The sequence below is a fragment of the Lissotriton helveticus genome, chromosome 8, assembly GCF_964261635.1.
Source record: "Lissotriton helveticus chromosome 8, aLisHel1.1, whole genome shotgun sequence".
Classification (NCBI taxonomy): domain Eukaryota; kingdom Metazoa; phylum Chordata; class Amphibia; order Caudata; family Salamandridae; genus Lissotriton; species Lissotriton helveticus.
The window spans coordinates 942576803-942590669 of NC_136069.1; the positions used below are offsets into that span (position 1 = coordinate 942576803).

Consider the following 13867-nt stretch of genomic DNA (forward strand, 5'->3'; position numbering starts at 1 on the left):
AGGGTCCCAGGCATGAGATAAAGCTGCCATCATTTGCGAACTCCGGTTAGAAAGACTTAAACAGAAAACGAGGGAGTTAATTTCCTAGTACTACCCATTTCCTTCAGTCCTTTACCTTTACATGGCTGTAAACAGAAAGGAGGCCTGTTGCCAAACCTGTTTTTTTTTCAACCATTTGGACTTTTCAAGCTGTGAATAGGTACGTATACTTTATAAACATGGGCCAACAAATAGATTGGCGAAGGCTGAAGTGAGAATGAGATTAGACTCAGAAAGGAGATAGGTACATATACAACTATTGGTTAGAAAGGATTAAGAAAACCGTTAACACAAGCCACAGACGTCACGAGCGCCGCCATAGAAAAATCAGTGCAGCTAGCTGTAGGGCAGTATGTTTACCATATGCCTCTAGCAATATAATGCGTCGTAAAGTTACATCAATCAATCAGAGATTTGTATAGCACGGCTACTCACCCGTGAGGGTATCAAGACGATGGGATATGGGGTCTACTAGTTGGGCTGGGTGGAGGATAATTCGAACAGCCGGGTCATGAGGTCGTTCCAAAATTTGGTTAGTGACGTGGATTACCGGACGTGGAGGAACTGGGTGTTCAAGGTCTTGGCGGTGAGGTAGGAGAATAACTTTCCCCCAGTTCTGGTCTTGTGGATCCTGGGGACAGAGGCAAGGGCGAGTGGGAGGATAGGAGTTGTCTGGCAGATACGTGCAATTTGAGGTGGTGGTTGAGGTATGCTGATCCTTCATCATGTAGAGCTTTGTAGGCATGAGTGAAGAGCTTGAAAGTGATTCTCTTGCTGACTGGGAGCCAGTGGAGTTGTCGGAGGTGTTGCGTGATGTGGCTGCGGCAGGGGATGTCGAGTACCAGTCTGGCTGCGGCGTTTTGGATGTTCTGTAGTTCCTTGAGCTGTTTCTAGGTGATGCCGGCATAGAGTGCATTGCCATATTCGAGTCTACTGTTGATGAATGTGTAGGTGACCGTCTTTCTGGATTCTGCGGGGATCCATCTAAATGTCTTCGAAGCAGGTGGATCGTGCAGAAGCAGGCTTTGGAAACTGCGTTGATTTGGCGATTCATGGTGTGCGATGATTCCAGTACGAAGTCGGCATTGCGTGTGGTGTCCGTCAGGGTGGGAGAGGCACCAGAGCATCTGGCCACCAGGTGTCGCCCCAAGCTGAAGGGGTGGGTCCCAGGATGAGTACTTCGGTCTTGTCCGAGTTGATCTTGAGGCGGCTGTCTTTCATCTAGGTAGCAACAGCCTAAATTCCACTGTGGAAGTTGGTTCTGTCTGTTGTGGGTTAGTTGGCGAGGGAGAGTTTCAGCTGGGTGTCTTCGGCGTATGGGACAATGTTGCGTCCATGGATTCTGACTATGGCTGTGAGGGGGGCCATGTAGATGTTGAAGAGGCTGGGGCTCAGGGGCCAGCACTGGGGCACTCCACAGCTGATCTCTGTGGGTTCTGAGAGGAACAGTGGTAGTTTGACTCGTTGGTTCTGGCTGCTGAGGAAGGAGTGGATTCAGTCTTGCTGCGGATGCCGGCGTCACAGAGTCTCGTGATTAGGGTGCAGTGCGAGGCGGCGTGGAATGCGGCGAGAGGTCTAGTAGGATGAGGGCTGCAGTCTCGCCCGGTCAAGGAGGGAGCGGATGTCATTAGTGCTGGTGAATAGTGCGGTCTCTGTACTGTGGTTGCTTCCGAAGCCAGATTGGGAGGTGTCCAAGATCTGGTTAACTTCGATGAACTTGTACAGTTGAGAGATGATGGCCATCTCGATGACCGTGGCTGCAAAAGGGAGGAGGGAGATGGGTCTGAAGTTCTTAAGGTCTGTTGGGTCCGAGGATGGCTTCTTCAGCAAGGGGTTGATCTTGGCATTTTTCCAGTTGGGGAAAATGGCGGTTTCGATGGAACAGTTGATGGTGCAGCGAAGCTGGGCGGCGATGGCAGCGGCTGGTCTGTGGAAGATGTGGTACGGGCAAGGATTAGTCGGGGTTCAGGAGTGGATACTATTCAAGGTCTTGAGCGTGTCCTCTGTTGTGAGTGGGGTCCAGCAGAGCACGGTCTGTTGGGCTGCTGCTTGGTTGTGTGCGATGAGGGCGGGCGTAGTGGGCAGGTCTAGGGTGTTGAATTTGTCATAGATCTTCCTAATCTTGTGGAAGAACTTGACTAGTTTGTTGCAGAGGGCTTGGGAGGGGGGAACATCTGTGGTCTCGCTGTTGGGCCTGGCAAACTCCTTGAGGATGGTGAAGAGTCCTTTGCTGTTGTGTGTGTTGGCATTGATTCTGTCTTGGAGGGCTGTTTTCTATGTGGTTTACAGGAGGAGGTCCTGTGTGTTGATGACGGATTTAAAGGTTGTGTGAGTTTCCAGGCTTTGTTGTTCCTCCATCTCTTCTTGAGTCATCTGAAGGAGCGTTCGGACTTGTGGAGGGCGTAAGTTAATGAGCTGGCCTTTTTGGAGTGTTGCTTGCCTGTTTTTTCTTGAGCGGTGCCAGGGTGTTGCCGAAGTTGGAGATCCATCGGTAAGGTTGCATGCTGCGGTGTTGGCTTCTGTTGGCGTTGGCAGAGTGGTTGTGCTGAGGGAGTTGAGAAGTTCTTCGGTGGCCTTCATCCAGGTGTACGGTGGGTGTGATGAAGGCAAGATGCACGCAGTGATGATTGGTCCAGGATAGTTCGGTGGTATGGTTGTAGCTGATGTTCTCGCAGACGGAGAAGACATGGTCAAGCGTGTGTACCGCTGTGTAGATCGGTGCGGTGACTAGCTGCTTGAGTCCGATGTTGTTGAGGTTCTCGAGAAGGGAGGCAGTGTTCTGGTCATTGGGGTTGTCCATGTGGAAGTTGAAGTCTCAGAGTAGGATGTAGTCAGTGGATGCGAGCGCGTGGGGTGCGATGAGGTCTAGATGCCGTCGGTGAAGGGGGGTCAGGGGGCCTGTAGACTTGGGTGACGTATTGTATGGTGTTGGGATTAATCCGGATCCGGAAGTGGAGGTGTTCCACGGTCATCGTTGGAGTGCGTATCAGTCAGAGTGTGTTTTTGAGTACAATGGCGATGCCTCTTCCGGGGCGTCCCGAAATGTGGGGTGTCTTGATCACCACTGTGACTGAGGCAGAACGATGGTTAGTGAACACCCAGGCCGATATTAACACCACATTTAGAGATTATTACACCAGACTCTAGGAGAGCGACCCTGTGGGAAGTGAGGTAACTTGACGGTTACTTGGGCCCACTGGCATTGCGCGAGTTGACCTTCATCGCTGTCAAGGAGTTGAGAGGTGCTGTTACGCGTCAGTAGATCAAGGGCGCCATTTAAGAAATGACGTTAAAGAAGACCCCAGGGCTGGATAGCCTGCTGGTGGAATTCAACTTGGAGTTTGTGGGGTTACTGGCGCCTCCGCTGGCTGACCTTTATAATGCAGCGTTGGCAAAAGAAGAACACACACCTTCCATTCGAGATGCACTTATCGTTCCCCTCCCGAAAACTGCCACTCTAGGGGCACCAGAGTTTAGACCTCTATCTATGCTGAACCTAGAATTTAGGATCCTGAGCAAGTTTTTAGCTTCAAGATTACTCACATACATAAATGCATTGGTCCACTCTGACCAGTGCGGGTTTATCCCATAATGTAACACCTCCCTCAGCCTGTGCCACTTGTACATGGTGCTTCTTGCACAAACGGTGAGATGAAAAGGACAAGGCAGGCTTCAGAGCAGTGGATCTGGAAAAAAACTTTTGACACTGTGTAGGCGTGGGAGGGGTTGAGGTACTGGTTTCGGGTTCAGGCAGAGGCTGTACGGCAGAATAACGTTTTAAACTCGGCTTTATTTTTATGGTTCGCTTAGTTCTTAAAGTCAGTCTTTCCCTGGCGAACTCCAGGTTGTTCGTGGTGGCGGTGTCTTCGGTCTGTAGAGGTCCACGCTGTCTTGACAGGCGTAGGCGTCGGCCGCTTCAGGACTCCAGGCCGGTATACCGAGGGAAAAAGGAGACCAACAGAGGGAGCCGTTAGAGTACTGTTTGTAGACCTCGGTCTGTTCAGGGGGCCCAAGTGAAGGAACGTATCACCCGTGTGTCTCACTACCTAACCGTGGTTGTGCAGAGGGGCGGGATAAGAAGGTGAGGGCACCGAACGGGTAGGGAGGGGGGACGGGAGTCGGTTCATACACACAGGAAAGGCACGTACGAGGGTCTATACAAATTTACACCGGGGCGTTCTTCTTCCCCACCCAAGCCGCCAAACGTCTCCGTACCTGGGAAAGCCACACTCCTCCCTCGGGAGTGTGGCACGGCGAAGCACAGGGTCGTTGGCCTCCTGGCTCTCCCTCTCTCTCTGTGCTCTCGTCCTTCTCCTCCGCTCCGTCCTTCCTCGCCTGCTCTCCTTCTCTGCTTCCGTCCTCCGAGGTGTAAACACACCCTCCATACAGGATTTCCTGTTCTTGAACCAGTCGGGGTCCTCTGACGTCCGAAAGGGGTGGAGTCTCGTCCTGCTCCACGAAGGTCCAGTTAAAGGCGCCGCGGTCCATTTCTTCCCCCTGTTCGGAAACGCTGTCCCACTCTGCCCTTGGGTTGTCAGTCTGTAGAGAATGAGGGGAATTAGGAACAGGTATCCACCAGTTAGTAGTCTGCTCCGTCTTGACCCCGCTACACACTGTTAGTAGGGCCTATCTCGAGGCTGTCATAGATCGAATGTGACTGGAGGCTAAATGGGTGGCGTGGATCCGATTCTTGTACACTTACCCCATGGCACAGGTCCGTACGGGCCAAATTATGTTGGACTTCTTCAATGTATGCCGGGGCACTAGACAAGAATGCCCGTTGTCCACGCTCCTGTTCGTGCTTGCCATGGAGCCACTGACAGAGGTGTGTAGGTTGTGCGGTAAAGAACGGGGTGTAGAGCAGGTTGGCGACAAAATCTCATTTCCTGGTACGCTGACGACCGATTGTTGTTTGTGTCAGAAATGGACTCAGATGTACCGTATATGGTGCTATTTTTGCGGAAATTTGGGGAACATTCAGGACTCAAAGTGAACCTGGCGAAGGCCTGCTTCTGCCCATTGCTGCCCAGTGTGACTAGAATCCAGACCCTGAAATCACTTGGACCCCATCCATGTTCCGATATTTAGGAGTCCAAATCTATCTTAGTCTGGCAGACCTCCGTGAGGGTAATCTCGGGGTGGTCATGCACTCCAAATGGGGGTCAGTGGCATTTTGGTGCTCCTTACAACCTCCAATCATGGCTCGAATTGCATTGACCAAAATGATTATGCTATTATGCTACTGCAATTACTATATTATTTTGCCAACTTCCCAGTCTAGGTCAATGTCAGCTGGTTTAAACAATTGCACTCGCTGTTAAGAAAACGTATATGGGATGGCGGGCAACATCAGGTGTCCCTGGACGAACTTTAATGGTCCACCCTGGAGGAAGGCCTTGGTGTCCAATTTTGAGCTTTACTATTTGGCAGCACAGCTGCAGTGAGTCTCACGATGGCTGGATGAAGAGAATGCGGGGAGCAGGGGCAGAGGGGGGCAGTTCCAAATCAGGGGATGCTACTAGCTCAGCTGTTACAGCATAGACCGAGGACAGGAGATGAGGGCACACTTATGACGACAGCACTTAGGAGTTGGTGGTGCAGTGTCAGACGTACGATGGGGACTTCGCTGTACACCCCTGCTCTTCCACTGGCAGGGCTACCACACGGAAACCCCCCACACATTTCTCAGGCCTACAACTAGAAGAATGGATAGAAGCCGGACCGGGGACAACTGGGGATTGTTACAAGGCATCCATATTGATACTTTTAGTGGTCCTTGTTGAGGCCTGCGGCTTGACTTCTGGTCAGTTTCTTACCTATGAGGCTTTGCTTCGGACATTCGAGGCCATGTGGAATTCTGGAATAGATTAACCCCAGATGTCCTATACTCTTTGCTGTCCTTGGGTAAGAGTCAACATCTGCTCAAGTGGCTCTACGGCGCACTCAAGGTGATGGTGCAGAGGCCACTGTCTGCCCTCCGGCATAGATTGGATGGCATATTGGGCAAGAAAAATTGCAGACTGAGAATGAACAAAAGTGATAACTTACCCACAGAACGTTTCTAGGAACTACTGTTTTAAGTTCATTCAATCAAATTTCTTGCACCAAACGTACCTCATTCTGAAGAGGCTGACCATTATCTATGGAGAAGAGGCTAAAGGCTGCCCATTGCTATACTCTGGCAGAGGCTGATTTCTGACAGATGACACAGGTGTTCTGGTCTTTGGTAGTGCTGACGCTAAGTCACACTCTGGCCTGGGCGGTGCAATGTACTTTGGTGGTCTGCCTACTGGGTTCATTTCCGTGTTTGAAGTGCAGGAGAGTGGGGAGCCGCTTCTTCGACTTAGGGTTGGTGCTGGCCAAGAGACAGATCTTCATGTCCTATAAATTGGCAACGGGGCCAGTGGTGGCCAGGTCAAGTGGGCTTGGACAGAGGATCAAACGCTTCACAGAGACTAAACTAGGGGAGTGCGTAGATGGCCAATAGCGCCGCTATGAGTGGAAGTGTTAGATACATTTGAAAACCCTGGAGAACATGGGTTCTCGTCCTTGGCTATCCCAGTCTCTGTGAGTGGAGGGGAATCTACTGAATAGAGGCATGGATGGGAATGAAAGTGCAGCCATATGGAGGCAGGGTGTTGTGAGAGATTGGTGATCATTGCAAGTGTCAAATCTTTTGGGGTAAGAAGAAGAACTGAGATTACGCCATGCAAATCCCTGCCCGGCCACTTGCGGCTACCCCAGCCACCTGTACAAATGGGGAGATATACAGCCAAGCTGGCTACCCCTCTCCGCCACTTTCTTTCTCCGTCCATTTCTGTTATAAGACATTACAACCCACTCTTTAGAACGTTGGTTGATTTATGTTACAACGTGTTTTTGTTTTGATATATGAAAGGCTACTACACAAGTAGAGTGAACAATGATGGACTCAATATTATGGTGGGGAACACTGTTATCAGGTCTGTTGAATAGAATGATATCAATACATTGTTTATCCTTGATACAATTTTAGCCAATGCACTGTCGAGATACCTCTCCCCTAAGAGGCATGATGAGCATGGAGATGTAAGATTGTATGTGGTTATGTATCAATGTCATACCAAAATGGCAATAAAAGTAATGTTCCATAACCTCACAGTGAGACGTTTAGGGCAAATCTGCTATCAAATCATCGTTAACGACAATTACGATGACAACTTCGACCTCAACCATATCCACAATTATAAAATGGTTTTGCTGCCAAAATTCCTTTATGCACTCCAAAATGAATATTACCCGCTCCCTCCTACAACCTTGCCTAAAATCCACGCGGACCTGCGAGCTTTCTTATGGCTGGGGAAACACCCGAGAATAGCCTTGGCCACACTACAACGCCACCAGTACAGTGGTGGGATCTCCCTTCCCAACCTAGAGGCATACTATTGGGCGGAACACCTTACCCCGATAAATGACTGGTTGCATGCGGCAATAGATCACCCTACTTATGCTCTAGAAAGAACCAAATGGTCTCACACAAACAGCTTGCACTACCTATACGGAGCTCCAAGGGGGAACCACCTTCTGCCGGCTACTAGGATCACGTTGACTGCATGGAATAGGGCGACCAAACGCATGGGTTGGGACAAACGGCCCACCCGACAGACGCCACTATGGCACTGTAAGTGGCTGGATGAACTTAACAAACTGACAGGCTTTAGGCAGTGGGATGACATCGGCATTTCGACCATAGGGGACGTAATTGCTAGAGGAGAACTGAAAACATTCCACGCATTACAGGGGGAATTTGGCCTACATAACACTCAGTATTACAGATACACACGACTAAGGCACGCCTGGAGGGCGCAGAACATCATTCTGGCAGACATCCCTGAGTACGCCCCGTTGGAGGGTAGGTTGCTGCAGGAGCAAATAGGGAGGGGTGCGGTGTCCCTCACGTACAGAACACTGACCAACAATACATTGGGTACCCTACAGGATCTGAGAAACAAATGGGAAGCAGACACGGGGGAGATGGAAGACCTAGACTGGGAGATGGTTCTTATGCACCCTCGTGAGGTAGCGATTAAGTCCAGACTCCGTCTCATACAGCTGAAGGTGTTGCACAGAGCCTACTACGACAGGGTGCGACTGTACAAAATGGGGAAGGTCATGGATACTGCATGCCTTAGGTGCCATCAACCAGAGGGTAATTTCTACCACATACTTTGGGGCTGTGAAATCATACTGGAATACTGGGAGAACATATTTGGGGAATTGGATGAGGTCCTGGGAACTCCTCTACCACGTGACCCAAAACTAGCTCTGTTGGGGTTGACGACTGAAGTCGACTTGGCCCGCCCCTTGATCATATTCTTGGTGCTGGCATTGGTGGTGGCCAAGAGAGACATTGCCAGGCGATGGGGAGCGGCCGAACCGCCAGACTTGGAGGAATGGAGAAGAGGGCTTGACCTCTATATGGCGGCTGAGAGAGTGACATATAAAGCCAGGGGTTGCCCAAAAAAGTTCCGGAGAGTATGGACTAAGTGGAGGCAATATCACGGACTAGAGTGAATTCACAGGGGCTCTGAAGGGGAAGTTTGTCATACTTGAGGTTTGGTGCACACCTAAAGGTGGAGACGGAGAATGGTCCGGTTAAATGTCTTACTGTAGAACCCGGTTCTCGCCAGGTGGATGTAACTTTATCGACAAAGGGTAGACGGACTTCGGGGTGGGGGAGGTGGGCGGGCATGGTAGGAGCTGTTTTTAGGGGTTGTCTTTCTCGTTTTTTGCATTTGTAACCAGCCTTGGTTAAACTGTACTGTTATTCTTGATATGTGATTAAGCCTAATGAGCAAAAGAAAAGTTGCGGAACTGACGGATACTGGCTGAATGTTGAAGCCAGCCCGTGTCCTTATATATTTTCAGATGATACGCCCAGAGCAACAATAAAAATTTATTTGAAAAAAAAAAAAACATATCCACAATTAATGCCTCGTCTACGACCGCATCATCTATGAAGGCATCATTTAGACGCCCTCATCTATGATGGCCTCATCTACAATAGTCTTGTCTACGATGGCATAGTCTGTGACAGCCTCATCTATGATGGCCTCGTCTACGATGACATTGTCTACAATGGCATTGACTAACTTGTCTACAATGGCATCATCTACTATGGCTTCGTCTACGATGGTCGTATATGATGGCCATGTCTATAACTGCCTCGTCTATTACGGTAGTCTACGACAGCCTCATCTACAACAGTCATCTACGACAGCCTCGTATATGACGGTCATCTACAACTGTCAATTAAGACGGCCTTGTCTACGATGGTCGTCTACTATGGCCTCGTCTACGATAACCTCTCCTACGATAATCTCTTCTATAATGGCCTTGTCTACGAGAACCTTGTCTATGATGGCCTCGTCTACAGTAAACCTCATAGACCCCAACCTCTTTGTCTACTTCCGCCTCGTTGACCTCGTTGACAATATACACGACGAAAGCACTGTGGGTGTCAACTAAAACCAAAGACACATAGTCCAGCATAATTTAATGCCAAAAATGAAGGGGACTAATATGAGCATGTCTACATCAGGCAGTAATATATCGAGGGCAATATGTGGAGCAATTTCTCCACTTTGCTCAGTTTCCAACTTCAGAGGTCATTGGTAAGGTCCATGTAGCTCTAGTACTAGACCTACATGGCATGTTAAAGGATTACTACATGCACTTTTCTGAGCCTTCAAGGTCACATAATTTCTGATATGTCAGCCTCCTCCGATGCCCCTGCCGCTTCAAGAATGACCCTGGTGTCAAATATTGCCATGCTACCTTGGAATGACACGTTCACCTCGGGTGATGATAGAGAGGAGGTAACATTCATAATACTCAATCAGTACCTGTTAAATGGGACGATTATTTAGTACGGACACTGGCATCACAGCCGGTGGATTCCCCACCAGATAATTTTGGTGGTTTCCATACCCTTATGGAGCGAGCCTCCAAACTCTTCCAACTTCCAATAGCAAACAAGCAATCATTCGTTTTCCTTGATTTTAAATATAAAGGCTATGAGAGCCATTACAATTGTTGATTATATCCAGGGAGAAATTACTATCATGGAAAACTCTGTCAATCATAACCCTGCATGAACAGCACAGCACATGCCTCGATAACATTGGGGAGAGGTTCTCAACTATGTCTGATACTACTGTACAGGCGGCCAATTCACTGGTAATACGGGCAGGTATGACTGGGAGATGTGGTCAGACATTCCTTCATACATAGAATTTTTACCCGAAGGCAAAAAGGCCAAAGGCAAAAAAAAAAGATTCTTCCGGGGGGTGAAACGTCCTCATCAGAAATCATAGAGTGGGCTATAGATATAGCTTCAATAGAGTTCCAACCACTGGCAGAGTCAGAGGTCCTTAGTACCCAAGGTTGGTTGAAGGCCTTAACATCTAGACCTGATGTGCAAATAGAAATATTAGATATGCCTTACCATGGTGACGCTCTGTTTGGCAAGCACGTCAACGACGCCTTACAAGCTGTCAAGGCGGACACTGACACCACAGAATCTGTGGGCACATTACAATTTTGAAAGAAACACCATTGAGAGGGGCCCATGGAGGAGGCACTTATCTATAGCAAGGAGGATACCAGAGGTGTCAGACTTATCACCCCTCTCAAAAACCCTCAGGCCAGCTTACCAACAGTGACAATGTTCTAGTGCTGTTTGCGCCACCTACAACACACCATCCTGTGGGAGAAAAAAAGAAAATTTAAAAATTTAATCATCTATAGTGGGAAATACATCGGACTAATAAGCCCTGGATCTCGTCACATATGGTCAGACATTAGAGTTCACCCAGATTCTGTCCAACACTAAAACGAGGGCACTCACATCATGTCTATCTACTTTAGAAGGAAGTACTGGCTTTGCTAACCAAGGGGTGCCATAGAGAAAGTCCCACATTCTCAGCAAGGAATGGGCTTCTATTCTCATTATTACTCACAAACACGAAAACTGGGGAGTGGCGATCAATCATAGACCTCTGGAAATTAAGCAAGTATTTCCGGAAATAATCCTTTTGCGTGGTCACCCTCTCCGACACAGGCACCACATGCCAGCTCTGGATTTACAGGATGCATACTTCCACATTCTAATTCATCCCAAACATTGCATCAAAGTTCTTTCATTTGGCTTCAAATCAGCTTCCCTCATTTTTACCAAAGGCCTGTGGCAACTTTTCTCAGGAAGGACGATATACGGTGTTCTCCTACAGCTGATTGATAAAACACCAACATCCTTTCAAGCATCCAAGGCCACAGAGCCTTGCCTAAAGTTGTTTCACAGACTAGGTCTCCTTGTAAATTATCAAAAATCATCGACTACTCCATCTTAGAAGGTACTGTTCCTTGGCTGCAACACCAGATACTGTCCAAGTGAAAGACTTTCGATCCCAGGACAAGTAGCGAAGGCTCAAGGAACTGGCACTCAAACTATTAAAAATAAAACGCTTTTGTGCGTGTAGGAAGCTGACTCTCTATATAGTGTGCTAAAACAAAGTACCCTGTGTAGAGAGTCCAGTGGGTCCCCAAGTGATATACAGAGACAAAAGTAGATAACACAAACACTCTCTTTTTCCGTAGTGTGGGCGAGCAGTTAGGCTTATCCGAGGGTGGTGCTAAGCATTTGTTGCACTCACAGAGGTGAAAAATTAGACACACACTCCAAAAATAAATCTGAGACAAATTTAGAAAAATACTTCTTTTTATATATATTTTGAACTCAAGAACTCCATTTAAAGGTAAGTACAGTTTTCAAAGGAAATATGCACAGGTAAGTAAAACGCTCAAACCTATGCACTTTTACGCACAATGCAATCCTATGGGAGAGAAAGCCAAAGATGCATTAAGGTAGGTACAGCCAGTTTCAGGGGTTTGCCTTCTGAAATCAGAGTAGTAGTGGGCTAAGGTTCAAGGTACTGCCAGCAGTTCTTCGGGAACCACCCAGTTCTACCGGGAGCAGGGTGCTGGTGAAGCTGGTAGCTGGCGCTACGGGAAAGGGGGGCAACCTGAAAAGAGGCTGTATAGGGGGACTTGTGGGCGAGTAAGAGGGCTCCTAAACAGGGCCTCAGGTCACAAGGGGTGCACAGCTGGTCCATCGGAACCCAGGCCGGGGGCCTTGGGTACAGAGTAGTTAGGTTGGCTGGGCTGGTGCGCAAAGATGCACCTCGCGGTCAGGGACAATTACCTGGCAGGGGCGAAATCAGAGCAGCTGGGCCACTCTTGAAATGGATCTCAGTGATGCTGATGTCCCGCGATAGCCGCTTGGTCCTGGTGTAGTGAGAATCTGGACTGGACTCTCACTGTTGGGTGCAGGGCGTCCGTTACCCTGGGGGTTGGTGCTGTATGCCACTGGTGCTGTATGCCACTGGTTGGTCCTTGTGTCTTCACACTTGGAGGGGAGACAGATCTGACCTTCCAGAGCACGAGTACCGTCTCCTTGTGGTCTGCTGCATCGGTCAGGTGGTGGACCAGCTTTGCTTGTTTGTGCCTGCAGACTGCAGGGCAGTAGCTCCTCTACTCTAGGGAAGACTTTTGGTGTTTGTCCAAGTGCTAGCAGGCAACCCAAGGCTTTGGTAGTTCTCCAGGTCACAGGATGAGCCCCTCTGTCGCAATTGTCGAGAGCGGGCTGGGGACAGCAGGGTTTCGCTCCAAAGTTCTGCTGCTGTTCCCACCAGGCAGTGACTCTTCTTCGTCCTTCTTCTGTTGATTCATCGAATGTGAATCTTGGGTCTAGGGGTGCCACTAAATGCACAATTTAGGGGCGTTTACGGGAAGTGATAAGGCAGTAGCCAATGGGTTAACTACCTCAAAGTGTCTACACCCTCTATATGACTACTTCCTGTAGGAAGTGGGCAAAACTCTGGCCCTAGAAGGCTAATTCCATCCAAAACAACATAGAGGAATCTGAAAAGTGGGTTCCACACCAGCTGGCCCGCCCTAGGGGTGGTGCTGGATGAATGTGGGCACCCCTCCTAATCTTACTAAATTTTCTGTCTGTCTTGCCACCAAAAAGTGGGGGCAGGACAGGGGGTGGACACCTCCACTATCTGGAGAGGCCCAGGCCTGCACTTACACTGGAATGCCCATCCTGCTTGGAGGCAGAGTGAACACCTCTGTCCAGAGCAGGCATTGATTCTTACTTCTGAGGGTGAAGGCTCTCAACTAAGGAAGTCAACAGTCTGTCTGTGGTGGCTGCATGGTCGAGACCAGTCAGTAGACACACTGGTAGGTTTTCAGGGGGCACCTCTAAGGTGCACTCTGCATGCATTTATTAATAAATCCAGCACTGGCATTGGTGTGGGTTTATTAAGACGAGGTGTTTGGTACCAAACACCTTGGGCTTACAGTGAAGCCATCATATAGCTGAGTAACTTGTAATTATGAGTGTCCAGCCCATGTACTCATCATGGCTCCTCTGTGCACTCGTAATATCGAAGGGTGAACTTAGATATCACAGTGATTCATCTACTCGGGCAGATATGCACACACATGGGCGAGTGCACCGTGCCTTCAGGCTGGTAGACCTGCCGTAGGGGTGACTGACTTATGCCACATGCAGTGTGTTGCTGGCATGGCACACAGGGATGTGTGCTATGTTAACTCTGCGATTTTCTCTGCACCTAGACACGCAGGCTGAAATAGCAGTTGGCATGAGCTTGGTGAATGGTCTCTTAGGGTGGCACAATTCATGCTGCAGCCCATAGGGACTCTCTGTAGGTCCAGTACCCTAGGCCCCAGGAGTACCACTTACTAGGGACTTACAAGGGATCAT

At 49.1% G+C, this 13867-nt stretch overlaps 1 protein-coding gene across 1 annotated transcript in view; it reads left to right on the forward strand.

Annotated features, from left to right (window-relative positions):
* Nucleotides 1-13867, forward strand: part of C8HXorf58 (chromosome 8 CXorf58 homolog) — a 959020-nt gene that overhangs the window by 438293 nt on the left and 506860 nt on the right. The window lies entirely within an intron of this gene.